At 40.7% G+C, this 11,570-nt stretch overlaps 1 pseudogene; it reads right to left on the bottom strand.

Annotated features, from left to right (window-relative positions):
* Positions 1-7,499: 7,499 nt before the first annotated feature.
* On the bottom strand, positions 7,500-8,781 carry LOC144287856 (spermine synthase pseudogene; annotated as a pseudogene).
* Between the last annotated feature and the right edge of the window lie 2,789 nt (positions 8,782-11,570).

Here is an 11,570-nt window from a genome sequence, read left to right as displayed (position 1 = left end):
CCTGGTAGTTTGACGCCACCTTTGGCCCAGGGTGTTATCCTGGAGACCCAGGATCGAGTCCAGCGTTGGGCTTCCTGCATGGAGCCTGCTTGTCTCCCTCTCCCTCTGCCTGTGTCTCTGCCTCTCTCTCTCTCTCTCTGTCATGAATGAATAAATAAAATCTTAAAAAAAAAAGAAGTGTTCTGTAGTTTTTAGTGTATAGATCCTTTACCACTTTGGTTAGGTTTATTCCTAGGTATTTCATGGTTTTGGGTGCAATTGTAAATGGGATTGATTCCATAATTTCTCTTTCTTCACTCTCATTATTAGTGTATAGAAATGCAAATGATATCTGTGGATTGATTTTGTATCCTGCCACACTGCTGAATTGCTGTATGAGTTCTAGCAATCTTGGGGTGGAGACTTTTGGGTTTTCTATGTAGAGTATCATGTCATCCATGCAGAGGGAGAGATTGACTTCTTCTTTGCCAATTTGCATGCTTTTTGTTTTTTTTGTTGTTGTTGTTGTCTAATTGCTGAGGCTAGGACATCAAGTACTATGTTGAATAACAGTGGTGAGAGTGGACATCCCTGTTCTTGTTCCTGATCTTAGGGGAAAGGCTCCCAGTTTTTCCCCATTGAGAATGATATCCACTGTGGGCTTTTCATAAATGGCTTGAAGATATTGAGGAGTGTTCCCTCTATCCCTCACTTTGAAGAGTTTTAATCAGGAATGGATGCCATATTTTGTCAAATGCTTTCTCTGCATCTATTGAGAGGATCATATGGTTCGTTTTTTTCTCTTGTTGATGTGGTCTATCATGTGGATTGTTTTACAAGTGTTGAAACACCCTTGCATTCTAGAGATAAATCTCACTTGGTCATGATTAATAATCCTCTTAATGTAGTATTGGATCTTATTGGCTAGTATCTTGGTGAGAATTTTTGCATCCATGTTCATCAGGGATATTGATATGTAATTCTTTTGGTGGGCTCTTTGTCTGGTTTTGGAATTAATGTAATGCCGGACTCATAAAATGAGTTTGGAAGTATTCCATCCCTTTCTATCCTCTGGAACAGCTTTAGTAGAATAGGTATTGTTTCTTCTTTAAACATTTGATAGAATTCCCCTGGGAAGCCATCTGGCCTTGGACTTTTGTGTCTTGGGGGGGGGTTTGATGACTTCTTCAATTTCCCAATGAGGGTATCAACCTGTTCAGATTCTCTATTTCTTCCTTTTTCAGTTTTGAGAATTTGTGGTTTTCCAGAAATGTCCATTTCTTCTAGATTGCCTAAGGTTGGCATATATCTCTCCATAATATGTTTAAAATCCTTTGTATTTCTTTGGTATTGGTTGTGAGCTATCCTCTTCCATTCATGATTTTATTAATTTGAGTCTTTTTTTTTTCTTTTTTAATAAGATTGGCTAGGGGTTTATCTATCTTATTAATTCTTTCAAAAAACCAACTCCTGGTTTTGATGATATGTTCTACAGTTCTTCTAGTCTCTATTTCATTGAGTTCTGATAATAATCTCTTTTCTTCTGCTGGGTGTAGGCTTTACTTGCTTCTTCAGTTCCTTTAGCTACAAGGTTAGCTTGTGTATTTGAGTTTTTTCCAATTTTTTGAAGGCTTGTATTGCAATTGGAGGTCCCTCTTAGGAACACTTTTGCTGTATCCCAAAGATTTTGAACGGTTGTATTTTCATTTTCATTCGTTTCCATGAATCTTTTAAATTCTTCTCTAATTTCCTGGTTGACCCATTCATCTTTTAGTGGGATGCTCTTTAACCTCCATGTGTTTGAGTTTCTTCCAAATTTCTTCTTGTGCTTGAATTCTAGTTTCAAAGCATTGTGGTCTGAAAATATGCAGGGGACAATCCCAATATTTTGGTATTGGTTGAGACCTGATTTGTGACCCAGTATGTGGTCTATTCTGGAGAAGGTTCCATGTGCACCTGAGAAGAATTTGTATTCAGTTGCATTCAGATGGAAAGTTCTGTATATATCTGTGGAGTCTATTTGGTCTAGTGTATCATTCAAGGCCCTTGTTTCTTTGGAGATGTTGTGCTTATAATATCTGTCATTTGCTAAAAGTGCCATGTTGAAGTCTCCTAGTGTCATATATTATTATCAAAGCATCTCCTTCCTTTGGTTATTAATTGATATACTTGGCCACTCCCATCAAGGGGCATAAATATTCATGATTGTTAGGTCTTCTTGTTGGATAGATGCTTTAAGTATGATAGAGTATCCCTCTTCATCTCTTACTACAGTCTTTGGGATAAACTTTAGTTTATCTGATATGGGGATGGCTACCCTTGCTTTCTTTTGAGGACCATTTGAATGGCAAATGGTTCTCCACCCCTTCATTTTCAGGCTGGAGGTGTCTTTAGGTCTAAAATGAGTCTCTTGTAGATAGCATATACATGGGGCTTGCCTTTTTATCAAGTCAAATACCATGCATCTTTTGATGGGATCATTTAGCCCATTCACATTCAGAGTTACTATTGAAAGATATGAGTTTAGTGTCATCATAATACCTATTCAGGCCCTGTTTTTGTGGATTGTGTCTTTGGGCTCCCTCTTTCTTTTACAGGGACCCCTTAATATTTCTTTCAGAGCCAGTTTTGTGGTCACTTATTCTTTCAGTTTCTGCCTATCTTGGAAGCTCTTTATCTCTCCTCTTCTGAATGACAGCCTTGCTAGATAAAGTATTCTTGGCTGCATGTTCTTCTCATTTAGGAGCCTTAATATATCTTGCCAGCCCTTTCTGGGCTGCCAGGTCTCTGTGGAGAGGTCTGCTGTTAATCTGGTATTTCTCCCTATGTAAGTTAAGGATCTCTTGTCTCCTGCTTTAAGAATTTTCTCTTTATCTTGAAATTTGCAAGTTTCACTATTAAATGTTGAGGTGTTGCATTTTTTTTTTAATTTTTTGGGGGAACCTCTCTATCTCTTGGATCTGAATGCCTATTTCCTTCTCCAGATTTGGGATGCTTCCAGCTATGCTTTGTTCAAATATACTTCTGGTCCTCTTTCTCTTTCAGCCTCTTCTGGAATCCCAATTAGATGTATATTCTTCCTCTTCAAATGATAATTTTTTTCCCTAAGACTTTCCTCATGGGCCCCTAATTGTTTTCTCTTTTTTCCCTCAGCTTCCTTCCTTACCATCAACTTGTCTTTTATGTCACTCACTCTCTCCTCCACCTCACTAACCCTAGCAGTGAGCACATCCAGTTTGGATTGCATCTCATTTAATCTATTTTTAATTTTGACCTGATTCGATTTTCAATTCGACAGTAACGAAGTCTCTAGTGTCCATTATTTTTTTTTTTCAGAGCCAAGCTTTTTGTCAGAGCTTTATAATTGTACTTCTGAATTGAATTTCTGACATTGTATTGACATCCAAATTCTGTAACTCTGGCAGAAAGTATCATTTCCAATTCTTTCTTTTTGGCGAATTCATCCTTCTAGTCACTTTGTCCAGTGCAGAGTGGTTCATGAGTGGGCTGATTCAAAAATATCCACCATGACCTCAGTAAAATACACGCTGGATGATTCTGAAGAGGTCAGAGACCAGAAAAAAAAAAGAAAAAGAACAGAACAAAATAAAACAAAAGGATCACTTAGGTGGAAAACAAATTTTAAAACAAAGTAGTAAAAATAAAAATCAAAAAATCAAAAACAAAGCAGAAAAAAAGAAAAAGAAAAAAATAGTAAAGAAAAGACGGAAAAAAGTGGGGGGATGGTGGTGGTGAGGAAGTGGTAGTGGAGGGAGAAGGTAATCTACCTGAGGGGTCCTAGAGAGTGATCCTCTCAGTTCTGAGTGTATTTTGTTCTGTATGTTAGAAGATGTTCAATCCCAAATTTATATAAACCAGCAATACTTATATAAAGTCCCAACATTGACCACAAAAACATAAACAAGATAAAAGAGGGGTCCAGAATCGGAAGGAAGAGAGAATATACTCTTGCAGAATGAACCAGCATGGTGTTCCACTTGGTTCTGGGTGTATATTGGTCATGTTTTAGAATATACTAACTTCCACCATTGTAAAACAAAATGAGGCAGAAAAAATAAAAAACAAAAAACAAATACCCGTATCTCATATAACTACCAAAATTAAATTAGATACATTGAAGGGAATGCAGAAACAAAAAATATATCTAAGACATGTAATTGTAGAGATATGAAAGTCAAAAAGGCAAAAACTTAAAAATGAAGAGCTGGTAAAATATTGTAGTGGAGGTGAGAGAAGAAAAAAATATTGGAAAATTTTAATCTGAAAGAAAATGACTCTTAATGGAAAAAGTAAAAAAAAAAAAAAAAAAAAAAAGAAAAAAGAAAAAAGAAAAAAAGGACCCTCTAGTTCTATATCCCCTCAGTCCTGGAGCTTTCCAGCGCTGGTCGGTCCAGAACTTGCTCTTCCCGTCTTTCCAGCTGGTCTTCTGGGGGAGGGGTTGCTGTGCTGACTCTCAGGTGTGTGTGCCTGGGGGAGCTGCCCCGCCCCCCGCCGGGTGCTGGGCTCAGTGGGAGCTGTTTACCCCGTAAGGCCTATGCTCCCTGGGGCCCTGCCCCTCCCAGGCACAGGGTGACACCAGAAGGAACAACAACACTGGCGGCGGCCAGCTCTCCAGCTCTGGAGTCAGCCCCCGCAACTGCAGTAACTACTGCAGCTCCCAGTCTGCAGGAGCCTAATGCTCCTGGGGTGGGGGTCGCTGACCTGCACAGCTCGGGGCTCCGAGAGGCAGGAGCATGCTCCCATCCTGTGCCCTCCTGGCCTCTGCCTGTCTCGGGGAGAGCGCCGGATCCTGGGCTGTGTCCCCGAGCGCCCTGGACTCCAGGGCCTGCGCCGCTGTAATCGCGCTCCCTGGCAGGGCAGGAAGGGAAAGAGTCCAGCCACCACCTCCGGCAGCCAGCCTCTGCGGTAAAGGCAGCTCGGAAGCCGCCCGCCTGACCGACTGGCTTCTCCCAAATGCCGCCAAGGGCTGTGGCGCTCCAGCTCTGTACGGTGTGGGCCGGGGTGTGTGGTGCGCTTTCCACCGGGCGCCTCTCCTCTTATAGTTGTGCCCAAGATTGCGAATCGGAGAAACCACCGAGGAGCCCACACGGGTGCAAACACACGAGGGTTTATTTACAAGCTCGAGCTTGGGTCCAAGTGTACCCGACACAGCGGAGCAGGGACTTGGACCCCGAGACTAAGAGACGTAGCAGCTTTATAGGGGCCAGCGGCCAATGGGATACACAGAAAGTTGCACAGTCATGTGGGTCCACACGCAGGTGGCCAACTGAATTACATCTTACTCTATAGTATCCATTTGAGCTGGCCTATTACTTTGGTCAGAATTGGCGCGCTGTTTTGGCGGGCACAAGGTGGGGTTACATTGTTATGAGCCGATTTCGGATTAGGGTGTGCCCAGCGGCTCGACTAGGGCGGGGCAGCGCCTTAAGCAATAAGCAGGTTATGTGGAGGTCATAGGGGAGGTGGTGGGTGTAGCACAAAATGGAATCAGTCCTGCTCTGCTTGTCCAGGGGTAGGGGATTTTTGTTAAATTTCCTGGGCCCCACAATAGTGACTCCGGGAACCTACCTTGAGGCTTCCCTGCACCTCCTGCGATTCTGCCTATGTCCCTGCTGAGCACTTTTCTGTCAGGGAAAACTCCAGCGTGGATTTTAAAGTTCTCGCTTCTCCAGGGCTGGGCTTTCCTGCCCCGGAGGCTCTCACTGCTCCACTTTAGCCCTGCCAGTCACGGTTCCCTCCCCCATTTTATTCTTTTTTATTTTATTTTATTTTTTTGCCTTCCTACTTTGTTAGAAGCGAAAAATTCTCTCTGTAGCGTTCTAGCCGTTCTCTCTGTAAATCTCAGGTCAAATCCGTAGGTGTTCAGGATGTTTTGAAAGGTATCTTGGTAAATTTGTGGGGCCAGGTGGGTTGAGGACCCCTACTCTTGGTCCTCATGTTTCAAAAAGAAAAATAATATTGGGAAGAAAATTTCAGCAGAGTTACAACATAATAATAAAATTTCATATTCTTATTGTCTTTTACATCCATATTCATCTTGATAACTGATGTAAAAAATACATCACTGAATAAGTGTATTATCTTAAATTTTATAAACCTATATTTGAACTCAGTGTTTCTTGCCTATGACCCTCAAAACCTCTCAGAAGTATATTACTGATATTAAACTTTTCTGAATCTCTTAAATTTGAAAGTGTAATAGCAGTGCTTGCATAATCACTAAGCACTTCAGTCTAACATTAAACTTATCTTGTATTCTAGGTTATATCATCCACTCATATGGCTTAAAAAAAAAACATGTATATACTAATGACTGGGAAATATATAACTCCAATTGACTTTTTTTTCCATGAACTCCAGGCTAAATTAACCAATCAACAACATAATATCCCCACCAAGATACCTTGTTTAAACATTTGCTTTGTGTAATGTTAAAGATTTACAAAAATGTGTTAAAAAATGTCTAGACATTTTAAAATAAGTATTTTTAAAGTGTAAAACTTACCTGTTACAAACACAGAAATATATCAAATAATTTAAAAATCAAGTTACAAAGCAAAACATACCCAGTGATTCCGTTATTGCAAATAGAATTACACACATTCACAATCGGAAATAGGAAACACAATTTAAAGGCCTCCCAGATGCATAACAAATAGGTAAGGATGCTTACCTATGGGATATGGAATGACATTAGGGATTTTAGCAACTCAGCTTTTAAAATTGTTTTCTAAAACTTATAAACATGAAGTTAAAATATTTTGAGAGGGAAACAGTACAGATTTTCAGATATCTTGGCACTTAAGTGCAAAGCCTATGACTAATAATGTATGCTGGTAGGGATCCCTGGGTGGCGCAGCGGTTTGGCACCTGCCTTTGGCCCAGGGCACAATCCTGGAGACCCAGGATCGAATCCCACATCGGGCTCCTGGTGCATGGAGCCTGCTTCTCCCTCTGCCTGTGTCTCTGCCTCTCTCTCTCTCTGTGACTATCATAAATAAATACAAATTTCAAAAAATAATATATGCTGGTATAATGTGTAGATTTTGATTACTCACTTGCTCCTTTTTCCTGGGCACAGCAATTGATTACACTTCAATAATATGTGGTCAATTGGCTAAGCAATAAAAAAGTTCAGTGATTTTTTTCTTTTTATTTTTTTTCTCATTTATAATTTTAATCAAAGCATTGCTATTCATTGTTACTTAACTCTTTCTTATAAGCACCAAATTTTAATATCTAGGTCAACTTTTTGGGAAAGAAACACATCAAAGAACTTCCCTCCAGAATAAAACAATGATACTCATTCCTTCAAATAACCGAATTTGAAGTCTACTGAAACAAAACAAAAAAGCCCCCCCCCCCTGCAAACACACACACACAGAAAAGTAACAAAAATCACATTCTAGGGGTTCAGTGCATTTAGCAGCCTCCACTGTGCTGTCTAATCATCCTTCAGCTGACTTTCAAAAAAATTAACACCCCAGCGCATCAAAATATACATTTTCCATTTGCTTTGTTTAAATTAAAAATAATAATTAAAAAAAGAAAACTTGAAGGGATTCACAATCAATTGCGCGATTCATTTCGATGTCACCTATAGCATGTGAAGGTCAGGAAGGCTATTCGCAGCACACATTGGTCTTCAAGGTTTAGCTTTCTTCCAAACAGTGTAAAATACCCACAATTCCAAGTATGAGGGAACACAGACGATCTCCTTTGAGAATTCCACAGGACAATAGAGGCGGCCCAGCTGTTCTTCATAGAGCGACAAGGCTTCCGTCAAATTCGCACAGTTACCCTGTGTAAAGTATTCCCCATCCTGTTTCAGTACTCTCATTGAGAGGTCAAGAATCAGTCTGAGAAACTCCCATGTGGAATCTTCTTCCGGGGACGTGGAGATGGGGACCGCTGTCAAATCATTGATCACATAATCAAACTCTCTCCGTTGCTCGGCGTACCTCCCCAGTACCGGGATACAGTCTTCTATCAGAACCTGATAGCAGTCTCCCTTAAGGTCGTCTAAGACGTCGCCCCATGTTTTCCGCATGTATTTCTTACACCCATCAATCACCATTTGGTCGATCTCTACCATAGTGACCATCTTTGGTTTCAGTTTGACTATTTCACATAATATGCCCCCATCCCCACCGCCGAGAATCAGTACATCTTTGCCACCGCAGTCTTCTTTTCCGCTGCCCGTGATGGCCTGGGTGGACGCCAGATCACTCTCCGCCAGATTAACATCCCCACTGAGGACGAGGATATTTCCAAACTGCTTCGAGTGTAGAATCTCAATGTTCTGATACGGTGAATCTTCATCGTACACCACTTCGTCCATGTCATACTCCACCAGGCGGCCGTCGGCAGCGGGCCAGTATCTGTCAACGGCCCCTCCTCGAACTATGGGCGGTAATCGCTTCACCCGCCCAGTACCGTCCTCCCTCAATTCTTTCAGTCCTTCTTCGACTTTGTTCAAAAGACTGTCAACTTCTTGGCCTTGAGAATCACCATCGCAGCTCTGAAGATCCAACAGCACCAGTCCACGTGGGTAAATTCTCAAATTGGCAAAGCCGCCATTTTTGTTTACGTAGGTCGCTAGATAACCATGGTCTGGCCAGGTGTGCACCGACTCCGTCATCCCTTGCTCCTGGAAAACGCACCGGAGGCCTTTTAGAATGGTCTCGCCATCAGCTCGGGCCCCGAGCTGGAAGTCTAGCGTGCTGCGCCGCGCTGCTGCCATAGTGAGGCGAGGCCCCGGGCTGTGGCCTGCGGGGAGGGGAGGGGAGGGCGGTGCGCGGGCGGCCGGGCGAGGAGGTGGGAGGGGCCAAGGGAGCGCGGGGCGGGGCCGGGGGCGGGGCCGGGGGCGGGGCCGGGGCGGGGCCGGGCTCGCCTCCAGGAGGGAGGAAGCGAGGATACCTGCTGCCCCGACCTCCCAGAGCTCTTTTTTCAAGGAGACAATAAACTCAGAATTAACTTTAAAAGTTAAGTTAAAGTTCACACTGTCCAATAAATAAATAAGTAAATAATTAATTAATAAATAAATAAGATGAAATGAAATAAAATAAAATAATAAAATAAAATAAATTAAAATAAAATATAATAGTTCACACTGTCAAAGAAAAGACAGGAAGATGGTGGTAGAGTAGGAGGAACCTAGGCTTGCCTCATCCTACCAGTACAGCTAGGTAACTATCAAAGTATCCTAAATACCCAAGAAACTGACCTGAAGACTGTGGAAGATGTTGTACAGCTAAAACTAAAAGTTAGAGGAAAGGACACATCAAAGAAAGTAGAAAGTTCAGAGACACAGATTGTGAAAGAAACTGATTGTGGCTGCTGTGGTGGGGAGGAAATCCCAGAGAAGCGTGAGAGAGACTAGAACATAGGAGAGTGCATCAGGAAAATAAACCCCCCACAGCAATTGACTTGGAAAGTGAGAAGGGGTTCAAATTTCATGACTTCAGGCAACCAGTAGGGCTTAAAGTCTGGAGTTTTAAAGGTTGGCAGGATAGGCTGCAACTCTCTAAGGCACTACACTTGCTCTTAGAGAGAAGGCAGGCAAACAACTCAAGGACACTAGGTTGGAAACAGCGAACTGAAGGGTACCTGGAGCACACAGTAAGGAGATTATTTGCTGATCTCAGAGCACATCCCAGAAAGACAGCATACCAGAGATCATCTAAACAGAAAATCCATGACACTTGGCTCAGGCAGTTAAGTGTCTGACTCAGGTCATGATCTCAGAGTCCTGGGATTGAGCTCTGCGTTGGGCTTCCTGCTCAGTGGGGTATCTGCTTCAATCTCTCTCCTGTCCTTCCTCTAGTTCATGCATGCTCTCTTTCTCTCTCTTGAAATAAATAAATAAAATCTTTAAAAGGGGAGAAAAAAGGAAATTCACAAGGTAACAGTGGCTTTGAATGACATACCAAACCAGAGAGATTTAACAGATATATTCAGAACATTCCATCCTAAAACAGCAGAATACATATTCTTTTCAAGTGCACATGGAATATTCTCCAGAATAGATCACAAAAGAAGCTTCAAAAAATTCAAGAAGATGGAAGTTATACTGTGCATCTTTTCTGACCACTACTCTATGAAACTAGACATCTATCAAAGAAAAAATCTGGGAGTAGCATAAATACATGGAGGTTAAACAACATGCTACTAAACAATGAATGGGTCAACCAGGATATCAAAGAAAAAAAAATTAAAAGTATATGGAAACAAATGAAAATGAAAGCACAGTAGTCCAAAACCTTAGGAATGCAGAAAAAGTGGCTCTGAAAGGGAAGTTTATAGCAGACCTACCTCAAGAAGCAGGAGAAATCTCAAATAAACAATCTCATCCTAAACAGGGGCTAGAAAAAGAAGAGCAAACAAAGAAACAAAAAAACAAAAACAGAAAAAAAAACAACAACAGAGGAAGGAAATAATAAAGATTAGGGTAGAAAAAAATGATGTAGAAACTAAAAAAAAAAAAAAAAAATTGAAAAGACCAGTGAAACCAGGAGCTGGTTCTAGGAAAAAAAAAAAATAAAGTTAATAAACATCTATCTAGCCAGACTTAAGAAGGAAAAAAGAGAAAGAGCTTCAATAAGTAAAAACACAAATGAAAGATGAGAAATAAAAACCATCACAGAAATACAAATAATATATGAGAATACTATGAAAAACTAGATGCCAACAATTTAGACAACCTAGAAGAAATGGATAAAATCCTAGAAGCATATACACTACCAAAACTGAAAGAGGAATAAATAGAAATATGAACAGTCTGATAAGAAGTAAAGAAATTAAATCAGTAATTAAAAAACTCTCGACAATCCAAAGTACAGGACCAGATGGCTTAACAGGCAAATTCTATCAAACATTTAAAGAATTAATTCCTGTTCTCAAACTATTTCAAAAAATAGTAAAGGAAGAAAAACTTCCAATTAATTCTATGAAGCCAGCATCACCCTGGCACCAAAGCCCAATACAGATTCCATAAAAAAGAGAACTACAGTTCAATATCCTTGGTGAACATAGATGCAAAAATCTTCCAGCAAAATACTAACAAACTGAATCCATAATACATTAAAAAAAATCATGCAGTAGGACCAAGTGGGATTTAGTCTGGGTTGTGCGGGTGGTTCAATATTTGCAAATCAATCAATGTGATACATCATGTCAGTAAAAGAAAGGCTAAGAACCATATGATCATTTCAACAGATGCAAAAGGAGTATTTGGCAAAGCACAATATCCATTCACTTATATATAAAATGAAATATTGTTTAGCCATAAAAATAATAAGTCTTGCCATTTACAACAACATTGAGGGAGCTAGAGAGTATAATGCTAAGTGAAATGTCAGTCAAAGAGAAACAAAAACCATATGATTTCATTCATATATGCAGTTTAAGAAACAAAACAAATGAGCACAGCGGAGAAAAGAGAGGGAGGAGGAGAGAGAGAGGGAAAAATCAAGAAACAAACTCTTTACTACAGAGAACAAACTGATGGTTACCAGAGGGGAGGGGTCAGAAGATGGGTTAAATAGATGATGTAGATTAAGGAGTACACT

This window comes from Canis aureus, chromosome 17 (genome assembly GCF_053574225.1).
Source record: "Canis aureus isolate CA01 chromosome 17, VMU_Caureus_v.1.0, whole genome shotgun sequence".
Taxonomy (NCBI): domain Eukaryota; kingdom Metazoa; phylum Chordata; class Mammalia; order Carnivora; family Canidae; genus Canis; species Canis aureus.
This window is presented reverse-complemented; position numbering and strand designations above follow the sequence as displayed.